Genomic DNA, 12,771 nt, shown 5'->3' with positions numbered 1-12,771 from the left:
TTCTCACAGTGTACTTTATTTACTTATTTGATTTATGAAAAAATAATATATTTCTTTTTTATTTAAAAGCATCTATTAAAATTCCTCAAACACCTGTGCAAAAGGTTGACTAGTTTGCCTGAATTCTCTCACTGGATTCAAGTACCAGGGGACTGCCAACGCCCAAATCTAATTATTAATCTTCGAACTGAAAGGGTCAGTGGGATTGGTCCTTAAGACCCAAGACAATGGGTCTTCATCTGGAGGGAAATTTCAGTTTTAAGAAGAATTGAGATTACTCAATTAATCAGAATATGTTTAGTTAATCAGATTAGAGCTTGTGAAACACTTTCCATGCACTGTCCCATTTAGTTTGCACAACAGTGGGTAGGCTAATAATGATCTCCATACCACAGAAGAGAAAACTATGGCTCAAAGAAGCTAAATGAGATCCTAAATGAAATCCTAAATGATCCTTCCAAGTTCACTTAGCTGCTCTGCGACAGAAGCCAATCACCAATCATGATCAAACTCATGCTCCTTCCACAGAGCTTATGAACATCTAACAGGAAGAGATGGGTTCCCTCCCTCATAGATACAGTTGTTTGTCATGGTTGATCTCATTCTTTCCTGACTCTTGACTCAATGCCAGGCAGCTGAGAACTGAGACTCTGACTCATAAACACCACGTTGATATAGTCCCTATGTGCTTAACAAGCCTTAGTTGGTAATGATGACTGAAGCAAAAAGACAGTCAGCTATGTGCATAACACACTTTTGGGAAGAGCTTGGAATGCAGTCACCAACCTCATGACATATAGGACACAAAAGTCAGAGGGAAGAACCTATTAACTGATCAAACAATCAAATATACTTGATCTTTGAGGAACCAGAGTAAAATAGAAGGAGTAAGAAGCTCAAACAGATTAGTCCAAGCTACAAGGGAAAAACGAGATGAACTTAACGTAAAATACAAAGTCAAGCTCGGCTAGCTTAAGGGAACCAGGGTTTCTGCTGACTAGTATGATACCCCCAAAATGAAAGCTTTAATTGAAGCCATGGTTGTAATTTAAAATTCCATGAAACCATTAGGAATGCATCAAAAGTTAATTGATTTCACCTGGAAATGTACTGGAACCTAATGAGAGATTTGGGCCAAGTGTGAACACCATGAATCCAAACAATGGAGACTCGATTCAGGGGGAAACCTGTGGAATCTGAACCGAAGTTGTAGAAATCAAGAGCAAGTCATGGGTGGTGCTGTTAAAATAAATCAGGCATGCGAATAGAATCAAGACGAAGGCTCAAGGCCAGAGGATCACAGATTCAAGCAATACAGGGAGGAGGTAGGATGATTGTTTTCAGCATAAAGGACTTTTCTCCAGAGGGAATGAGGGAATGCTTAAAAAGGATTGATTAAAGAAAAAGAATTTCAAGTAATTTTCAAGCGAGAGAGATGTTAGGGTTTTCCAGAGGAAAAACGTTGCCTGAATTTGTCAAAGAATGAAGAAAAAGATATTTAGTAAATGGCGCGGATGTGAAGCTTTCTATTGACCTTTCCCTGTGAGAAAAAGGAAGCATACATTGTCAACACACTAATCTTTGCCTCAATAGTAAGCCTGTTTTGGCTGATATTAATATAACTATACTAGCGTTCTTTCAGATAATGTTTATCTGGCATATCCTTTCCCATCTGTTTGTGTTCAATCTTAATGATTTAAGCATTTCAGAGCACCTCTGTAAAAAGCATATAATTACACTTTATAAACCCAGCCTGATCCTCTTTCGCCTTGTAACTAAAGAATTAGGTCTGTTAACATTTAGTAGAGCTACTGAGTTTAAAAATTAGGTTTATTTTTACCAGGTTATTTTGTCCTTGTGTTCTTTCACCTTATGCTGGGCTTCTTCCCTTTAATCACCTTCTTCTTTCTTTTTTATTTTTTAATTATTCTTTTTCTTTTTTTAAATTTTATTTTAATCCCCTTCTTTTAGGCTCAGTATTACTTTCTCATTCTGCCTTCTTCTTCATGTGTTTTATTGTGTGTGTGTGTGTGTGTGTGTGTGTGTGTGTGTGTGTATGTATGTTTTTAAAGATTTCATTTATTTATTTGAGAGAGAGCCTTCAAACAGGAGGAGGTGCAAAGGGAGAGGGGAGCCCAATGCTGGCTTGAGCTCATGACCCTGAGATCATGACCTGAGCCCAAATTGAGTCAGTTGCTTGACTTACTGAGCTACCCATGCCTCCCTTCTTCTTGTATTTTAGAAGTTATATACGCTATATTTTAAAGTCAATCATTATTTTTATCCTCCTCCCAAACCTCAGATACTGAGATGATATCCACTCCCACCTTATATGTTATTCTCATGTATCATATTTTCTAGCACCACAAGATATTTTAATTAACTTAATTAAGCCAATATTAGTGTTGAGGTAACCACATTTGCCATATCCTTTGTTCTTTAATTCTTCTTTCATCTCAGACTCTCCATCTGGGATCATTGTGTTCTGCCTGAAGAAGAGCCTCCAGAATTTTCCTTACTATCTAAACGTGGCCAACTCTCTGTTTTCGTGTTTTTTGACAATATCTCTCGCCCTCCTTCTTGAGAGCTGTTGTGATTGGCTTTAACTTCTACATTTGATGGGGTCCAATATCAAAGGAACGAGACTGAGGAAAAGGGAAAGTTATGCAAAACTTTATTCTATGCCAAGCATTAGAAGTCAGACTGACGGGCCAGGAGTGCCTCTGAAGAGAACAACGACCCCTTGGTCTTACAGTCTAGTTTTATAGGGCACGACCGCAGACCTTTACGTATGTGGCTTTGGCTGATTGGATGTCTCCTATCTGTCTGGCCTTATTTTAGGTGTGTGTTTTAGCAACGGTTACCCAGAACTGATACCAGTAACTGTTGAGGCGTTTATTAAACAACAAAATGGCTACCTAGGCAACATGGAGTCACTCTGGCTAAGCAGGCCCAGGTAGGCCCTAGGGGTTTAACAGGTTTTAATGTGGAATCAGCCCCAACCCATCAGTGTTTATTTTCACCCAGTCCATTATCCATATCTGTTCTTGGGTTCCCATGGTTGCCATTAGGAAGTGAACTGTCCAATTAAGCACTAGCCCTAGGAAGTCTGTGTCTTTTCAAGATGGAGGCATTTAGCATCTTTTCATGGTTATTCAATTTTCATTTTGCTATCCCAAAGTGGATTTCTGCATATTTGTCCTCCTGCACGTTTATAGTTGCCTCGATGTGCTCAGCTACGCTCTCTTCAAGTATAGATTCTATCTGCCTGTTTCTCTCTCCTCCCAGCACTCACCTTAAACCTCTGTTAGCCTTTCCTCTTCTGTCTTCCAGGACCCTTAAACTCTCTTCCATGTTTCCCATCTCTTTATCTCTCTCTGTTTCATTCTGTGTCATTTATTCAGCTCTGTCTTCTAATTTGCTATTTTTCCCTTAGGTCATATTTTACTTTCTTTTTCAGGAAATAAAGGTAGTTCTTTCAGAATACAACTATATTTGGTTCTGCAGGGGAGCTGACTCTACTGCCATTGTGAGATCACGTAAAACTACATTTTTTTTTTTTTTAAGAGTGAGCATGCACAAGCATGAGGTGTGGGCAGGGAGCAAAGGGAGAGAGAGAATCTTAAGCAGACTCCAAGACCAACACAGATCTGACTGGAGTGGGGGAGAGGTAGATCTCAGGACCCCAAGATCATGACCTGAGCCGAAATCAAGAGTTGAATGCTTAACCAACTGAGCCCCCTAGGTGTCTCTACATTACATTTTTGACTGAATGTTTTTTGGACAACATAAGGCTGTGTGAATCAAGGTTGTAAACCATGTGAAGGCCAGCATGTGGTCACAAATTTTTAGGGGAGACTTCCCTCTTCTACTCAGTGACAAGATTCAAGGCACTGCATGTCCTCACTCTCCCCAGCGGAGAGGGGTAGAGTGAGTTTATTTCTAGGGCACATTTTTAGAGAATAGCCTTTGGGGTCCAGGGATTATGAAGAAGCTTCCTGCTAAATCACACCTCAGATAGAGTCTGTTCCTTGCCTCCTCTTCTCTAAGCCTTGCAAGACCTTGAACCACAAGGCTCAAGTTCAGGGGAAATATGCCCAATGTGAAAACTGACTGCTTTTGTTTCTGGCTGCTTATCTTTACTTAGTTTTTATTTTGAGAATTCCTTACTTTTTTACCAGCTTGTGGATGTATTTAAAGTGACTTTTTAAAAAATTTTATCCATCATTTTTAGGGTTTTTTTTTTTAAGTTTGTTTTATTTGAGAGAGAGAGTATGTGTGTGTGTGCACGTGTGTGTAGGAACAAGAGTAATGGAAGAGAGATAATCTCAAGCAGATTCCATGCCAAGTGCAGAGCCTGACATGGGAACTTATCTCACAACTCTGAGATCATGACCTGAGCCAAAATCAAGAGCCAGTGGCTAAACTGACTACACCACCCAGATGCCCCAATTTTTACTTGTTTTAAGTGGAAACTAGTTACACTGGATATCTAAACCCATTGTTATTTCTTCAAATCCACAGGAACGAGAAGATAATGTAGTGTGGACATGGGGGCTGTTGCTGTGGAAAATTCTAGAAACCCACAAGGGTGGGCAATGGATGGAGCTAAGGCAGAGCCAGCCTATGTCTCTCAGGGTGACAGCTATTGCTAAGGAAGCTGCAATTCCCAGAGGAAGGCCCTAGGGCGAATCCATCAACAAGTTAAGAAAAAGCGTGCACTTTCTTTATGATTGACAAGTGTTTATAATATCGACCTTTAAGTAAGTGGCTTATTATTTTATTCAACAATCATTTAACAAGTTCCCATAGCACTCCCAGCTCTGGACACCTAGTAAATATTCAATGAACTCTCTGAATTGGCAGAACAATGGGAAAAAAACAGCCAGTTCACAGCCTTGGTTAATTAATCACCCATGTCACAGATTCCAAGTTTTAAAAAATAAAATAAAATTTGACACAATTTAAATCACTTCTCAATATGTAAGAGGGACTAAATTTGTTACAAGATTTCATGCAATCTTTTGATTTCATTTTCCAAAATGAGGCTATTTTCACCAACCCACACCTGAGAGATAATACTGACCCCATTTCCCTCTGCTTTTGACTCAAGCAATATTACAAACTTTCCCTAACAAATGGATTGTCACCATATTGTTTTTATCAATGTTAATTGAATATTTTTGCCCAGATCCAATGTGTTCTTGTGTTCAAATGATCACAGAAGTGGAATTCCTGCTTTTGGTGGTGAACTCAGGAAATGACCTGTGTGTTATTGTGAGTTTCTCAGCTAAATGTTGGATCCTAAATTCAGTTACAGAGTGCCTCAGACTTTGGTGATTTCCAGGTTAAATTTAGCTGGCCTGTAGGCATTGGCATCTTTCCGCTCATATATCTCCATGACCTTTCCTCATGCCATCTATCTTGGGATTTTTCTTTCCAAAAGCCGTACCAGCACTTCACTCTTAAAATCCCTTGCAAGTTGGTCCTCCAAATGCCAGCAGCTTTTGAATGTACAGATCAGGGTTCACGTGTATGTGTGTGTGTGTGTGTGTGTGTGTGTGTGTGTGTGTGTGTGTGTGTTTTCTCCTTCTTTTGCTTCTCTTTCTCTCCCTCTCTTTTCCAACCTCTATCTTCCTCCTCGTTCCCTTCTCTTTCTTTCTTGTCCTTGTTTTTCTGTCACTATTAAAAACCTAATGACATTCTTGGAGGCTTTCATCATCTCATTTTCTTCCACTGAATTTTTATCTTATGCCCTCACCTCTTTTAATTCTTTATTTTTTGTGCATGAGAAAAATTCTTTCTAATTTTCTTTTTTAATCCAGTAAGCCTGCAGCCCTGAGTTTACAAGACCAACTGTTTGGGCTAATCTGATTAGTGATTACAGGCAGTCTGTCTTTTTAAAATTATTATTCACTTAGCTCAATTGGCCAGTTGCTTTATATTGGGTAAACGTGATCATAGAGAGGGTAGAGAGGTAATTATCTGTTAATTTCATTGTTTAGTCTACCCAAACTATCGTTTTCTGTTCATTTTTGCTACAGTTGATTTGAATAGATTTCTGTTTTATTTCATTTTGCATCCTCTATTTGGCTTTTCCGTCTTTTAGTCTCTCTTTCCCGTGTTATTTAGACTCTAGATCGGCTGTGATTTAAATTTAATTTAAATTAATTAGATTTGAAATTTGAGTCATGGGTCATGCAGCCACATTTCATATACTAAATTAGCTACATGCGTCTCCTGGCTCTCATACTGGACGGTGTAGATAATCGACGCAGAATATTTTATAATTCAGCCCAGTTCTATATTCCTTGAGCCACGGAAGACAGAGCTTTAGTGCTCATGAAGAGTAAACCTTTCCCTGTGTAGCCATCCTGTATTTTCTTCTCAGATCCAAGGCATAATGTTCCATCCTATTTCAGTCTTTGTCTGAGCTTTGTGGCAAACCTCTGAAGGGTGTAACACAGAGAGTAGTACCCCACACACTATATTTCAGAGTACAAAAGCAAGAAGTCAGAACATGATGTTGAGTTAGAAGGTCTAGAGAAGAATTTCCCTTTGCAAATCAGATCACTGGTGGGCAGAGAACTGATCAGACAGCCAGGGTACCAAGCCTCTCCCTGTGAGGAGTGTTCCCCAAGGTGCCATAATCTTTGCTGCCCACACGTATGTTCAACAGCTTCTGTTCTGTAGGGTGTGTGCTTTTTCTCACAGATCACGGTGGAATTTCACATACAGGGGGCTGTGTTCATCTCCTAGGGCTGCCGTAACAAATGACCACAACTAGGTTGCAACCGTAGCAATGTATTCTCTGACAGTTCTGGAGACAGAAATCCCAAATCAAGGTGATGGCGAGCTACTGTCCCTCTGAGGGCTCCAGAAGTGGTTTTCTCCTCACCTCTTGCAGCTTCTCCTGTTGCCAGTGCCCTCGGCATTCTGTGGCTCACAGCTGCTTCTCTCCGGTTTATGCTTCCCTCTTACGTGGGTCATCTTTGCCTGGGTGCCTGGAGTGCCAGCTCTCCTTTACAAGAACACCAGTCATTGGATTTAGGGCCTACCTTAAAGCAGGATGATTTCATCTTAATGTGATTACAACTGTAACAAAGATCCCTTCACAGGGTCTAGGAGTTAGGATTATTTTTGGAGGAGACAATCTGTAAGAGTGGAGAGCTTATGGGCTTCAGGAAGATTGTTCTTGCCTTCTTAGAAGGAGATCAGATAACGTAAACTTTAACTGACACGGATCTGAAGTAAAAAATAGATATGCTTTCCTTCAGATCTTTAGTCAGTCCCCATGTAACTGTGCATGCGTGAGTGTATATAGTGTCAATTATACATGGAACATGCTATCGACCCAAATAAATGAAAGTTGTATTAATATAGGGCTTTCAAAGGGAGGCTTTTTAGCTTTTTAATCAACTCTGGGTAATAAAATCCTGAATGTAATAAGCAGATAGGCTCTATCCTGTTCGATGCCTGTATATGCAACATTTAGGAGGATTTTTGAACTTAATACCTCATGAAAATATCATAGTTCTTTTTTGAGAATGGTTGGAATGAGAATTATTTTATATTAGGCATCTGTGCACACCCATATATACACACAGATACATGATACACACACTTATATACACTTATATACTATGTACACAAACCTACACATCTTTGAATGTTACATACAGTCGAATTCTTTTTTTTTTTAAGATTTTATGTATTTATTTGACAGAGAGCGAGATCACAAGTAGGCAGAGAGAGATGAGGGGGGAGGATGCAGGCTCCCTGCTGAGCAGAGAGCCCAATTCGGGGCTTGATCCCAGGACCCTGAGATCATGACCTGAGCCAAAGGCAGAGGCTTAACCCACTGAGCCACCCAGGCACCCCATACAGTTGGATTCTTATATAAACTTCCAGCTCCTGCAAAGGCTCTCAGGAAAAGCCTTAACCAGTATGTTTGGGGAAAGTTCTTTATTCTGGTGTAGCCTTGGACCTTCTCCTCTTGCATTATCAGAATTCTACCAGTTCTCTTCCCTGTGCCCCATGAAGTCTTACTTCATGCCATTCTGCACTAGACAGGACATGGAGAACATGGCCATTGCCTGCAGGTGATTGTGAGTCCTAGCTGATGCAAAACAAAATCCACATCGAATACAGTCCTCGTGTAGTCTTTACTCCCCTCCATACACTCAGCCAAGTGCTGGTGCTTCTTTCCACACTAGTTAAGGGGAACACGTTTTATTCCTTGACCTTGCAAGTTTCTCTTTAATATGAGTGCCAAGTCCTGCCTGTATCCTCTCCACCAACTGATCACCAATTGCTGATCCTGGGCTCAGCATCCTGCCCTGAGCTCACGGGAGGGGGAGGTTACATGTCAGTTACAACGGCCGCTTCCCGGTTAGCATCTGGACCAGATCAGACGTCCAGCTCGCTCTGACCAGTCCAGACTACCAGCATGATGTTGCTAGATGCTGGAAAGTTGTGAAGGGCTGTCTTCCTTCACAGAGCTTGCCTGGCACATGTAAGGCCCACAGCGGTGTTTTTCGGGAAGCCCCTCGTGTCATCTGTTTCATCATTTGGTAGCTTCTCTGTCTGAGAGTTAGGAGTTCATTTTCCCATAAAAGAAACCCATTGGAATCATGTTCCCATAGATAAAGAACCTCATGGTTAGTCAAAACAGCATTAAAGTCCTTTAATATTAATAGATTAGAAATAGAAGGGAGAATGGAAAAAGAAAGAAATCACCCTTCTTTTTTCAGTGTTGGGGGAATGGCCACCTCTCTCTCTGGAAAGGAAAAAAAAAAATCTCAACTGTCAGCCTTGTTTTCTTTAAAGAGAGCTGCACGGCAGGCCAGAATAGACTTGTTTACAGTAGGTACTCCACATTTCTTCCCACATTCCACCCTGGGTTAAGAGGATTCTGCAGAAAGTGATAAGCGGCCTAATTTGACGTCTCCTGAACCACAGTGCCACCACGGTTGTCCTACTCAAAGTCAGAGTTAACCTTCAGAAGCTAAGCTGATCAGAACTTGACCCACATGCAGGAGAATTTATGATTTTCATATTCCTCATCAGTAGGAGTTTGCTTCGAACTGACCCCTGGCTTGAGAGGAGCACCTTCTCCTTAAGTGCCAGGCTCGAGTCAACCTTGGTTGAAGTGTTTGGGGCAGGTCAAGCGTGAGAATCTTGGTCTCCATGGAAGCCAAGAGATTAAGGGGGACCTGCCCTCTCAGGCTTGTGTGATGGTGGCAGTTATGGAGGGGAAGGAGAACCTCTACGTGAAGGGTAACCCATAGAAGACATAGGGTAAGCCTGCCCATCCAGTCCTCTCTCCCCATTTGGAGATTTTTCTCACCAGAGTCAACATTGGACAGTCTGAGTGTGACTTTTCCCAAGGGCATGCTTGACGTCCTGACTGACAAGACTGAGAGAGACATTTCAGTGGACAAGTGGGATTGACGGTCACAAGTTCTGTGGTGTAAGTATTGAAGGAATGAGAAGTCCATGTGCTTGGGAAGGAGGAAAAACAGTCGCGGAGAGCCTGGGTTTCAGATTAGGTGGATCAGTCTTCACGCTCTGGCTCTATCTAGGACGGCATATTATGTGTAAAATGATGAAATAATAGTATTTAGTTAGTTAAAAAATGTTCAGGCAATTGGGTTATGAGCGTGTGTCAAAATTTTATGAAAACCTTGCAACAAGGCGGAAGAATCCTCTTACGGGCCAAGGAGGATTCACTTTTGGTAAAGATATTGTATAGGAAAAGACAATAAGCAGATTATCCTTGCTCAGCTGATTATTGAAAGGAAAATAAGTCATTAGAAATGGCCACCAGACTTTTGACTGATTAGTCATTACACAAGACTTAATCCCATTAAAGCTAATGGGGGGGGTGCTTAAACATTTGGTTGGTAAAATCCCAGTATCTTTTTGGAAGGAGGCTGTGAGCAGCATCACACAGACCAGGTTTGGGACAATTCTTTTCTGCTATAACCTCAGAGTTGTTGTGAAGGCCAAACGAGATGGTACAGGAAAGAAAGATGCCTAAGTCCCATGGCGGGATGGCTACAAAGAGCTTGATTAATGCTGATTGTCAGGAGGTTGTTTCCAGAACAATACGCTCTCCACTCCCAACTTTGAAAGGGCTCTGATGGGTCTGGTTCTGAGCTGAGCCTAAGAATGTCATGCTGATTTATTGGTTGCTACAGAAAGAAACCTGCATACGAGGTCCTTTACAAAGCAAGGTCTCCTCAGTACAATTTTGACTCTTTTGGATCTTTAAAGGTGAATCATTAGAGGGGTCAGAAAATTTAACACAACAAAGAAATCAGAATTTGATGGTTGCTGACTGGCCCCTGGGAGAGGAGGTATTGGAAAAAGTGAGACAGACAGACTGACAGCACTAGGCTCAGCCCAAAGGGTTTCTGTGGCCAGCGAGGAACATAGCGTTTTGGGAAATGGTTAATTCCCATCAAATATTGCATTTAAAATTTTTGCTGGTTCTAGGTTTTTCTTGGGCAACAATCCCTTTTTTTCTTTTTTCAAGACTTTATTTATTTGTCAGAGAAAGATCAAGAGAGTGAGCACAAGCAGGCAGAACAGCAGAGAGAAGCAGAGGCAGGCATCCTGCTGAGCAGGGAGCCGGATGTGGGACTCAATCCAAGGACTCTGGGATCATGACCTGAGTTGAAGGCAGATGCTTAACCGACTGAGCCACCCAGGTGTCCCAACAATCCTTTTCTGTCACTCCAAAACTAAAGGATTTCCTCATTTATCTCTAATGATCAGTACGCATGGCTGTAGTGAACTAGTCTGGTTGTGTTTGGCCTCCGAGAGGTCCCACTTCCGTTAGAAAGTGATGAACACTTTCTAATGGAAGCACTCAGGAAAATGCTTGGAGGCATGTCTAATTTGGGAAGCAGATGTTGTGAGACGTACCCCCTTTAAGTGCCAAGCTTGAATGAACCACAATTTTCCAAGATCCGGTATGGGAGAACTATGTTTTTGTTGTTGTTTTTTAAATAAAAGGATTATTTTTTAAAATAAAGTAGAGCAGGAAAGAGATGATTAAATACAATTGTGAAAGTCCCTAATCTTCTCATTATCCCCGATTCTATTTCCTGGGGGAAATTGATGGGTATCCCTTCGAATGTCTTTTTCAGCTTCTACAAACATATTTTACTATACATAATTCATGTATACTTTTATATACAAATGAAAGTATTCGCATACTCCTGCAAGGAGTTTTTTTGGCATCATCTCATTGACACAAATGCAGTATATTATCATCAGACAACCTGGAAATTTATTTTCCTTTGCTTTCCTGGTTAACACAAGAGCATGCATTTTTGCTTACCTTCCTTGATTAACTCTAAGAGTGAAAACCAAACTTATATTGGTAGACAACCAAACTCAACAGAATGGAAATGAACGCATGAACTGAGAATTTATAAGTTCCTACAGAGTGAGCCCAGGGTCAATATCTGAAGCCTGAGTTAGCATGCTTCCTGAAGCAGCGAAGAACTGGGAAAGAGAGAGAGACTTCTAGAAAACAGAACCAGTGGGAACAAAGCCTGGGAAGCCCATGGCTGTGGCTGAGTTTGGAAGTGAAATCATGGAGGTTCTACAACCTGGGTCATTCTGAACAGAACTCACAGAGCTCACTCTTGGGTGATCTAGAATATTTCCTAGGTGATCTCATGACCTCATGTAGCAAACTGAGGTTTTTCGTAAGAGAGTTAAAGTTTTCTCAGTAAGTGTTCTCTATTCCACCACTCTGTCTTCAGTACGTATTAGGGTGAAGAGACCACACTTAGACGAAATGGACTCAGGGAAAATTTCAGGGAGGGATTTTTTATCTTTGCCAAGAACTCTAGGACAAATCTTCTGTTAAGAAAACCCCTAAGGGGGCGCCTAGGTGGCTCAATGGGTTAAGCTTCAGCCTTAGCTCATTAGAGCTTAGCTTTGATCATTACCTGGCTCAGGTCATGATCCCAGGGTTCTGGATGGAGCCGCACATTGGGCTCTCTGCTCAGTGAGGAGCCTGCTTCCCCCTTTCTTCTGCCTGCCTCTCTGCCTACTTGTGATCTCTCTGTCAAATAAATAAATAAATAAATAAATAAATAAATAAATAAATAGAAAACCTGCAAAGGGAAATGTATAGAAAGTCATAAATTGGAGTAAGTTACAATTCCCCCTTTTACTTTCAAAACAAGTATTGGGCTTTCACTGATCTAACCACTTTTCTCTAGAATCTTGCCTTAGGCTAAAAGCCAAGGGAGATTCTCCATGAAGCAATCTCCTTTAAGAATTTTGTCTGTGTACGGCACCTGGGTGCCTCAGTCATTAAGCGTCTGCCTTTGGCTCAGGTCATGATCCCAGGATCCTGGGATCGAGCCCCACATTGGGCTCCTTCCTCAGCAGGAAGCCAACTTCTCCCTCTCCTGCTCTCCCTGCTTGTGTTTCTTCTCTCACTCTCTCTCTGTATCAAATAAATAAATAAAAACCTTAAAAAAAAGAATTATATCTTCTCTTTAAAATATGGTTTCACTCATATGAGAAATATAAGAACCACCGCAGAGCACCACAGGGGAAGGAGGGAAAATGAAATGGGAATAAATACGTGAGGGAGACAAACCATGAGAGATTCTTAACTATGGGAAAGAAACTAAGGGTTGCTGCGGGGGGTGGGGGGGCACTGTGATAATGAAGTGATGGGCATTAAGGAGGGCATGTGATGTGATGAGCCTTGGGTCTTATATGCAACTCATGAATCAC

General features: G+C 41.2%; 2 long non-coding RNA genes across 2 annotated transcripts in view; both read left to right on the top strand.

The window, feature by feature from the left end:
* Window positions 1-12,771, top strand: part of LOC309848803 — a 492,271-nt gene that overhangs the window by 331,451 nt on the left and 148,049 nt on the right. The gene's annotated exons all lie outside the window — the stretch shown is intronic.
* LOC309848738 overlaps window positions 1-12,771 on the top strand; it is a 52,758-nt gene that overhangs the window by 21,951 nt on the left and 18,036 nt on the right. The window lies entirely within an intron of this gene.

The sequence above is a fragment of the Mustela nivalis genome, assembly GCF_964662115.1.
Source record: "Mustela nivalis genome assembly, chromosome: 15".
NCBI classification, from domain to species: Eukaryota; Metazoa; Chordata; class Mammalia; order Carnivora; family Mustelidae; genus Mustela; species Mustela nivalis.
This window is presented reverse-complemented; position numbering and strand designations above follow the sequence as displayed.